A 10,624-nucleotide genomic window follows, 5' to 3' on the forward strand; every position below is an offset into this window, starting at 1 on the left:
GGCTTAGCTATGCCTGTGCAGAAGGACGACTGCCTCACCCCTTTCTCTCCAATCACGTTCCCCATGTTCCCCAGTGCTCAGCTTTATCCCATCAGTCTCCTGAGCCCCTCGCGTTCCCGGAGGCAGATTTGGGGTGTTCTCCGCTCTGCTGGCATGGCTGCCTCGTGAAGATGCTTTTTCTCAGCTCTAAACCTCGGAGTCTCAGTGTTTGGTTTGCTGCCTGTTGGGTGAACAAACCAGGTTCGGTACTGTGTCTATTTTTTTTTTTTTTAATTTAATTTATTTTTGGCTGTGCTGGGTCTTCGTTGCTGGTCGGGCTTTTCTCTAGCTGTAGCAACCAGAGTCTATTCTTCGTTGCATTGCTCGGGGCTTCTCCTGGCGGTGGCTTCTCTTGTTGCAGAGCGCAGGCTCTAGGCACGAGGGCTTTCAGCAGCTGCGCCACACGGGCTCAGTAGTTGTGGCACACAGGCTTAGTTGCTCCCATGGCCTGTGCCATCTTCGCGGATCAGGGATTGAACCCATTTCTCTTGCATTGGCAGGGCGATTTACCACTGAGCCACTAAGGAAGCCCGTTTTTCTATTTTAAAATAGGTTTGCCAATCATTAGATATTTGGAATTGTCAGTCATATGTGTTACAAATGTCCTCTTTCTGTCCGTTTCACTTATCTGACATTTGAGCTATAGAAATTTAAACCTGATCTCAGGTTCATCCATTTCCTTTTATGTGTCTTTGTAAGAAATCCTGTCCAACTCTTAAGGTCATAAAGACAGTCTCCTGTATTTTGCATTAAAGACTGAAAGTTTGCTTTTCATATTTAAGTTTTTCATCCAGTTAGAACTGGTTTTTGTGTAAGGTATGAAGTTGTAACTTTTTTTTCCCCAGATGAATAGGTCATCCCTCCCCAGAGAATTGTAATGCCATCTCAAAGTTTCCAAAAGCACAGGGATCTGTTTCCAGGTTCTCTTTTCCCATTGCTCGTGTGTCTGTCTCTATGCAAAGCCGCATTTTGTCTTTTTAAAAAATTATTTAAAAAGTTGATTGAAATATAATTGATTTACAATGTTGTGTTAATTTCTTCTGTACAGCACAGTGATTCAGTTGTTGTTTGGTCACTAAGTCACGTCTGACTCTTTGCCACCCCGTGGACTACAGCATGCCAGGCTTCCCTGTCCTTCACCATCTCCTGGAGTTTGTTTAAATTTATGTCCATTGAGTCAGTAATGCCATCCAACCATCACATCCTCTGTCGCCCCCTTCTTCTCCTGCCCTCAGTCTTTCCCCAAATCAGGGTCTTTTCCAGTGAGTCAGTTTTTCCCATCAGGTGGCCAAAGCATTGGAGCGTCAGCTTCAATCCTTCCAATGAATATTCAGTATGTATATTCTTTTTCATATTCGTTTCCATTGTGGTTTATCACAGGATATTGAATATAAGTCTCTGCTATACAACAGGCCCTGTTGTTTATCCAGTCTTCATATAATAGTTTGCATGTGTTAATCCAAGAGGGCTTCCCAGGTGGCCCTAGTGGTAAAGAACCCGCCTGCCAGTGCAGAAGACATAAGCGATGTGGGTTAAATCCCTGGGTTGGGAAGAGCCCCTGGAGGAGAGCACGGCAACCCACTCCAGTCTTCTTGCCTGGAGAATGCCATGGACAGAGAAGCCTGGCAGCCCACAGGGTCGCAAAGAGTCGGACAGGACTGAAGAGACTCAGCATGCATGCACAATCCCAAACTCCCAATCCTTCCCTCCCCCACCCCTTCAACCCCCTTGGCAACCACAAGTCTGTTCTCTCTGTCTGCAAGCCTGTTTCTGCTTTGTAAATTTTCATTTGTATCATTTTTTGAGATGCCACGTATTAATGATATCATACAGTATTCATCTGTCTCTGACTTACTTTGTTTTTATTGGTATGTCCTTGACGGCTAGAGAGAAGAACATGTCTCATGTTTTCCCCCATTTTAGTTTTCTGTAAACTGTCTCTTTGTATTTATCTTGTTTATACTGGAAACCCGGAGAAGGCAATGGCACCCCACTCCAGTACTCTTGCCTGGAAAATCCCATGGATGGAGGGGCCTGGTGGGCTGCAGTCCATGGGGTCGCTAGGAGTCGGACACGACTGAGCGACTTCCCTTTCACTTTTCATTTTCATGCATTGGAGAAGGAAATGGCAACCCACTCCAGTGTTCTTGCCTGGAGAATCCCAGGGACGGGGGAGCCTGGTGGGCTGCCGTCTATGGGGTCGCACAGAGTCGGACACGACTGAAGCGACTTAGTAGCAACAGCAGCAGCAGCAGCATACTGGAAACCGAGGGTGATCGTTAGTTAGATTCACTACACCTGTAACCTGCCCTCACCGCTCAAGCTCCTTTAATTGTCGATGCAGAAGGTTTGCATGTCTTCCAAGCTTCCCTGCAGCCTAAAGAATAAAGGTGTTTGCGTAAGTTGGTCTTTTAGTAAGCTGGAGTCAGCTGTGTCCATTTCAAGCTTGAGCAGGTTATTAAGACCACTGACCTTCCAGCTGGGCATGTCCAGCGAGTGTTCACTCAGGGACCTTCAGCCACCAGAGGACCCAACCTCGCCCCCTGCCCCCGCATGCTAACGCCATCATTTTCTGCAGGTGCCTCCAGTGAAGCAGCCTTGGCTTGACTGCGCCTGCGCAGAAGGACGATCGCCTTACCCATTTCTCTCCAGTCCCCTTCCGTGTGCTCCCCCAGCTTCAGCTTGGTCGCATCAGAATCCTGAGCCGCTCCGCTTCCCTTTCCGGAGGCAGATTTGGGATGTTCTCCCCTCTGCTGGCATGGCTACCTCATGAATACACAAACCTCGGAGTCTCATTCTTCTGCCAGTTACCTGTCCAGCAAACAAACCAGGTTCAGTAACATATTTCCCTATTTCTAAATTGGGTTTGCCGTTCACTAGGTATTTGGAATTTTAACTATTTGTTAATCTTATATGTTACAAATGTCCTCTTCGGTCGGTGGCTTGTTGTTTGACTTTACGTTTTTATTTGGCTGGGCTGCGTCATTGCTGTCACGGGTTTTCTCTAGTTGTGGGGAGCCGAGGCTACTCTCTAGCTGGGGTGGGCTAGAGTCTCATTGTGGTGGCTTCTTTGTTGCAGAGCACAGGCTCTAGGGCAGCGATTGTGGCCCATGGGCCTAGTTGCCCCGAGGCATATGGGATCTTCCCAGACCAGGGATTGAACCCGTGTCTCCTGCATTGGCGGACAGACTCTTAACCACCGGACCAGGAGTAAAGCCCTTCACTTTACTTTTGAACTATAGAAATTTAAATCAGATCTCAGATTCATCCGTCTCTCTTTGTGTGTCTTGTAAGAAATTTTGACCGCTCTTAAGGTCATAAATACAACCTCCTGTACTTTGTGTTAAAGATGAAAGGTTTGCTTTTCATATTTAAGTTTTTCATCCAGTTAACTTGGTTCTTGTGTATGGTATGAAGTCGGAATTTGACTTTTTCCAGATGGAGAGCTAGTTGTCCTGGCTATTTTCCCCATTGAATTATAGTGCCATCTCTCTAATACATGAAGTTTCCGTTTCTGGGCTCTCTTCTCATTGCTCTGTTTGTACCAAAGCCACACTGTCTTAATTTCAGTAACTTTACGTCATATCAGGACGTGAGACCTGGTATTTGAGACCCTCATCTAATTTTGGTTCTTCAAAATCTCATTTAGTCTAGGTGTTTTGTTCTTCTGTTTGCATTTTAGAATCTGTTGATTTCCATGACAAGACCCATTGGGATTTTTATTGGAACAGTGTGCATTCATGGACTGATTTGAGAAGGATTGACGTATTTATGATATTGTCTCTATCCATGACCATGGTGTAAAATTAAATTTCGGTAGTTTCATACATTTTTCAAAAAGGTCTTACATATCTTTTGATTTATTCATTTTATTCCTATTAGCATTTTTTTAGATAATTGTGTTTTATTAATTCAGGTCTGTCGTGTAATTTACATAGAGTAAAATGTATCTTTTTTAGGTGTTGCAATTCATTGAACTTTTAAAAGGTATAAGGTTCTGTAGCCACCATCACAGTCAAGACATGGAGAACCCCACTACCCGAGGTCCTTCCTGCCCCTGTGTAGTCAGTACTCTCCGCCCATTTCTAGCTGTTGGCAATCACTGCTCTGAATTCTGTGTCTGCTTTTGCCTTTTCCAGAATGTCACATAAATGGAGTCATGCAGTATGTAGCCTCTTGAGTTTGGCTTTTTTTTCACTTAGCAAAATACTTCTGAGATTTGCCCACATCTTTGCATATTGGTAGTTGATGTCTTTTTATTTCTGACTTGTATTCACTGGATGTGCCATGACTTACTGACCCACTCACCAGTTGATCAGTTGAGGGACAGTCTTCCCTGCATTGTGAATAATTATAAGTAAAGTTGCTATGAACATTGGTGTACAGATTTGCACGAGAACATCTTTTCATTTCCTGGGGTAAATACCTAGCAGTGTGGTTGTTGGGTCATATGATAACATGTATTTACATTTATAAGAAATTGTCAAAATGTTTTTCAAACTGGTTGTGCCAATTTTCATCCCCATCAGTAAAGTATGAGAATTCTAGTTGCTTTGCATTCTCACCAATTCTTGGTACTATGGTCTTGCCTCATGGTGGTTTTATTCTGCATTTTCCTAATGACTTATAATTTTGAACTTCCTTTTATGTGATTGTCATCTGTATCTCTTCTTTGATAAAATAGCTGTTCAGGTATTTTTCCAGTTTTTAAAACTTGGGATTTTTGTTATTGAGTATTGAAGTCTACATGTGTTACAATTCTTTATCAGATGTGTGTTTTATAAGTATTTTCTCCAGTTTGTAGGTGGTTTTTTAATTTTCTTAATAGCATCTTTTGTAAAGCAGAAGTTATTAATTTTGAAAAAGTTCAGTTTATCAATGTTTTTCTTTTATGGACGGTGGTTTTGGTATTGAATCTAAGGAATCTTTGCCTAATTCAAGGTCACAAAGATTTTCTATTTTTCCCTCTAAAAGTTTAATAGCCTTTTTTTTTTTTAACTAGAACCTAAAATTTTATTTCTAGTTTTGATTAAAATCTAAACAAAACTCACTCCCACACACAGTCCCAGGGCTTCTCAAACCCATCAACAGTTCTTTGGCAACATTAGAGAAATGTGACTGTCATGCTAATTGGTATACTTTAAAATAAATCTAATCAAAGTCTAATGAAATAGGAAAATAACCAGAAATGTGTGCGAGAAATTCACTAGGAAATAACCGTCACACATTAAGCCTTGTAAATCTGAAAACCATAAACAAATGATTTTCTCTTATGATATGTGGAAGTTACGTAGCATTTTCTTCCAGTTACAGAAAGGCAACCACCACAAGAAATGTATAGGCCGTAAAAAGTAAGAGAGTATTACACGAGAAGGTACTAAAGTAATTTCAGTGTAAGTTATGAGAACAGATTAATAGTCAGATGTAGACTGCGTTTGACTATTAGTATAGTGGGTTGCCATTATACTACACAAAAGTAAAAAGAAAACTGTCAATTTTGATAATTCGGGCAGAAAACTGAATACACGGGAACTAGAGTTACATAGCAACCCCACTCCAGTACTCTTGCCTGGAAAATCCCATGGATGGAGGAGCCTGGTAGGCTGCAGTCCATGGCGTCGGACTGCTTCCGAGAGTCTACGGCTGCGGTCAAGGAGGAAGCCGGAGGAAGCCAAGTTTAATAGTCTTAAGTGTTTACATTGTCTATAGTCTGTTTTTACATTGTCTATAATCTATCTTAAATTTTTTTAAATATAAAATGGAAAGTATGGGTCAAGGTTCAGTTTTATTTCTTTGCACCTGGACATCCAGTTGTTTCAGCACCACTGGTTAAAAATACTATTCTTAACTTAATTACCTTGGCACCTTTGTTGAAAATCAATTGAATATACAGTCCTTTGGTATCTGTGGGCTTTCCTGATAGCTCAGTTGGTAAAGAATCTGCCTGCAATGCAGGAGACCCTGGTTTGATTCCTGGGTCGGGAAGATCCGCTGGAGAAGGGATAGGCTACCCACTCCAGTATTCTTGGGCTTCCTTTGTGGCTCAACTGGTAAAGAATCTGCCTGCAATGCGAGAGACCCAGGTTCAATCCCTGGGTTCAATCCCTGGGTTGAGAAGATCCCCTGGAGAAGGGAAAGGCTAACCCACTCCAGTATTCTGGCCTGGAGAATTCCATGGACTGCATAGACCATGGGGTTGCAAGGAGTCAGACACGACTCTGCGTATCTGTGGAGGTGATTGGTTCTGGGACCCACCCTGTGAATACAAAAATCTCAGGACGTTCAAGTCCCTTATATAAAATAGCATAGTATTTGCATATAACCTACACAATCTTCTCATACAGCTTAATCTTAATTATTTTATACTTAAATACAACTGACATACAATTTGTTTCAGGTGTACTACATAATGATTTGACATTTGCATACATTATGAAATAATAACCTCAAGTCTAGTAACCATCTGTCTCCATACAAAAGTTTTACAATATTATTGAAAGTGAAGTTAGCCATTTAGTCACATCCAGTTCTTTGCGACCCTATGGACTGTAGCCTGCTAGACTCCCCTTTCCATGGAATTCTCCAGGCAAGAATACTGGAGTGTGGGTAGCCATTCCCTTCTCCGGGGGATCTTCCTGACCCAGGCATGGAACCTAGGTCTCCTACATTGCAGGCAGATTCTTTACTGTCTGAGTCATCAGAGAAGCATGCCCATGATTTATAGCTGAAAGTATGTGCCTCTTAATCTCCTTCCCCTATTTTGTCCCTGCCCTCAACCTTCTCTTCTCTGGTAACCATCAATATGTTGTTTGTATCAATTTGTCTTTCATTTTCTCTTGTTTTTTAGATTCCATATATAAGTGAGGTCATGTGCTATTAGTTTTTCTCTGATTTATTTCCCTTAGCGTAATTCCCTCTCCATGCATCCATGTTGCTGCAAATGGCAAGATGTCATTTTGTTATGGCTGGGTCATACTCCATTGTTTAAATATACCACATCTTCCTTATTCCTCTATTGATGGACACTTAGGCTGCTTCCACATCTTGGCTACTGTAGTGCTGCAGTGAACATAGGCATGCAAATACTATTTCCAATCAGTGTTTTCATTCAGATAAATATCCAGAAGTGAAATTGCTGTATCATATCCAGTTCTGTTTTTTAGTATTTTGAGGAACCTCCACCCTGTTTTTTATAGAGGTTACACTCTTACATTCTCACCAGCAGTGCACAAAAGTTTCCTTTTCTACATTTTCACCAACACTTCATTTTCATCTTCTTGATGACAGCCATTGTGGCAGATATGCAGTTTTTTTGTCATTTCATTGTGGTTTTGATTTTCATTTCTCTTATTAGTCATATTAAGCAGTTTTCCATGTGTCTGGAGGCCATCTGTAGGTTTTTCTTTGGAAAAATGTCTATTCAGGTCTCCTGCCCACTAAAATTTTTTCAATTGGATTGTTTGATTTTTGATGTTGAGTTGTGTGAGTTCTTTGTATATTTGGATATTAACCCCTTATCAGATGTACCATTTGCAATGATCATTTCCTGATCAGTAGGAGATCTTTATGTTTTGTTGATAGTTTCCTTCTCTGTAAAAAAGCTTTTCAATTCAGGCTGGCCCCATTTGTCTGCTTTTGCTTTTGTTTCCTTTGCCTAAGGAGACAGAGTCAAAAAAAAAAAAATTGCCAAGACTGATGTCAAAGAGTCCACTGACTATATTTTCTACTAGAAGTTTTATGGTTTCAGGTCTTGCATTTAAGTCTCTAATCCACTTTGTGTTTATTTTCATACATGGTGTGAGAAAGTAATCCGGTTTGTTTCCTTAGCATGTTACTTTGCTGCTGAGTTTTCCCAATGCCATTTATTGAAGATTCGACTTTTTCCCCATTGTATAGTCTTGCCTCCTTTTTGATATATTTATTGCCCATATAAAACCCCATGGACAGAGGAGCCTGGTGGGCTACCATCCATGGGGTCACAAAAGAGACCCAACTTAGAGACTAAACAGCAACTGTTCATAGTATTCACGTGTGATTTTTTTTGTGAGTCTCTGTAATACTAGTTGTTATTTCTCCTTTCATTTCTTATTTTGTTTATTAGGTCTGTTTTGTTATATTCGTTTTCTGGTCTCTATTCTGTCCCATTGATCTAGGTATCTGTTTCTATGCCAGTACCATACTGTTTTGGTTACTGCAGCTTTGTAGTATGGTTTAAAATCAGGGCATGTGACACCTTCAACTTTGTTCTTACTCAGGATTGCTTGGGCTATTGGGGTCTTTTGTGTTTCACTGAAGATTTTAGAATTATTTGTTTTGGTTCTGTGAAAAAAGTCATGGGTATTTTGATAGAGATTGCACTGAATCTGTAGATTTAGTCTGGTCATTTTAACAATATTAATTCTTTCATTCCATGAGCACAGTGTATCTTTACATTTGTGTCACCTTAAATGTCTTTTATCAGTGTCTTACAGTTTTCAGAGTACAAGTCTTTTAGCACTCTGGTTAGATTTATTCATAAGTGCTTTATTCTTTTTAATGCAGTTGTAAATAGGATTGTTTTAATGTATTTTTCTCATAGTTCATTTTTAGTTTATAGAAATGCTGCATATTTTGTTCTGTTTTGTATATTGCACTTCACTGAATTCACTTATTTTAGGAAGGTTATTTTTTTGCTATCATCTTTAGGATTTTCTGTATATAGTATCATATCATATGAAAACAGTGACAGAGTTACTATTTCCTTTCCAATCTGGATTTTTGTTTTCTTTACTGACTTCTGCAGCTAGGATTTACAATATACTATGTTGAAAAAAAGTGGTACGAGTGGGCATACTTGTCTTGTTTCTGACTTAGAGGAAGTGCTTTTAGTCTTTCACCATTGAGTATAAAGTTGGCTGTGGGTTTGTCATATATGGCCTTTATTATACAGAAGTAAGTTCCCTCTGTACCAACTCTGTGGAGACTTTTTATTGTAAATTAATGTTGAATTTTGTCAAAAGATTTTCCTGCATCTATTGAGGTTATCATGTTGTTTTTATCTCTCAATTTGTTAATGTGATGTAACACATTGATTTAATGACATTGAATCATCCTTACGTCCCTGGAATCAGGGATTTGGGGGTTTGATTTTGGGGTTTGATGCTTTTAGTGTATTGTGTTTGGTTTGCTAATATTTTGAAGACTTTGCACCTATGTTCATCAGGGATATTGCCCTGGAATTCTCTTCTTTGTGGTTCATTTATCTGGTTTGTGTATCAGCGTGATTCTGGGCTTCCAGAATGATTTCAGAAGCATTTTTCAATATTTTGGGATAGTTTGAGGAAGATAGGTTCCTAAATGTTTGGTAGACTCCACCTATGAAGCCATCTGACTCTGAACTTGTGTTTGTTGGGAGGGTTTCTTTGTTTTTATTACTTAATTTCATTACTGGTAATCTGTTCATGTTTTTTATTTCTTCCTGATTCAGTCTTAGGAGACTATACTTTCTAGGAATTGGTCCGTTTCCTCTAGATAGTCCATTTTATTGATGTAACTTGTTCATGGTAATCTCTTTTATGATCTTTTATATTACGTATTATATCCTTTTTGCTCATTTATTTTCTGCACGATAGTTTGTATCTTTTAATCTCTTGCTTCTGTCTTGCACTACCCCCCCCCCCCACTTCCTACTGGTAACTAACAACATCTGTGAGTCTGTTTCTGTTTTGTTATATTCATTTATTTTATTTTTTTAGATTCCTCATACAAGTGTTAACACACAGTACTTGTCTTTCTCTGACTTATTTCACTGGACATAATACCCTCTGTTTCTATCCACGTGGTTGCAAATGGCAGAATTTCATTCTTTTTTATTGCTGAGTAATACACTGTGATGTGCATGTGTGGGTGGGCTTCCCAGGTGGCTCAGTGGTGAAGAATCTGCCTGCTAATGTGGGAGATGCAGGTTTGATCCCTGGCTCAGGAAGATTCCTCTGGAGAAGGAAATGACAACCCGCTTCAGTATTCTTGCCTGGGAAACCCCATGGACAGAGGAGCCTGGTGGGCTACCGTCCATGGGGTCACAAAAGAGACCCGACTTCGAGACTAAACAGCAACTGTTCGTACTATTCACGTATGATTTTTTTTGTGAGTCTCTGTAATACTAGTTGTTATTTCTCCTTTCATTTCTTGTTTTGTTCATTGGGTCCTTTTTCTTGATGAGCCTGTGTAAAGGCTTATCAATTTTGTCTTTCAAAAAAACAGTCTTTTGTTTCATTGATTTTTTTTTTTCTTTTGGTCTCTATTTTATTTCCTCTCTGGTCTTTCTTTCTGCCAAATTTGGGCTATGGTTATTATTATAATTCCTTTGGATGGTAAGTAAGGTGGTTTGAGAGTTTGCTTGTTTCTTGAGGTAGGCCTATATAGCTATAAACTTCCCTCTTAGAATTGCTGTTCTGTATGCCATGGGAGAAGGCAATGGCACCCCACTCCAGTACTCTTGCGTGGAAAATCCCATGGATGGAGGAGCCTGGTGGGCTGCAGTCCATAGGGTCTCGAGGAGTTGGACACGACTGAGTGACTTCACTTTCACTTTCCACTTTCATGC

This window comes from Bos taurus, chromosome 25 (genome assembly GCF_002263795.3).
Source record: "Bos taurus isolate L1 Dominette 01449 registration number 42190680 breed Hereford chromosome 25, ARS-UCD2.0, whole genome shotgun sequence".
In the NCBI taxonomy this organism is placed as follows: domain Eukaryota; kingdom Metazoa; phylum Chordata; class Mammalia; order Artiodactyla; family Bovidae; genus Bos; species Bos taurus.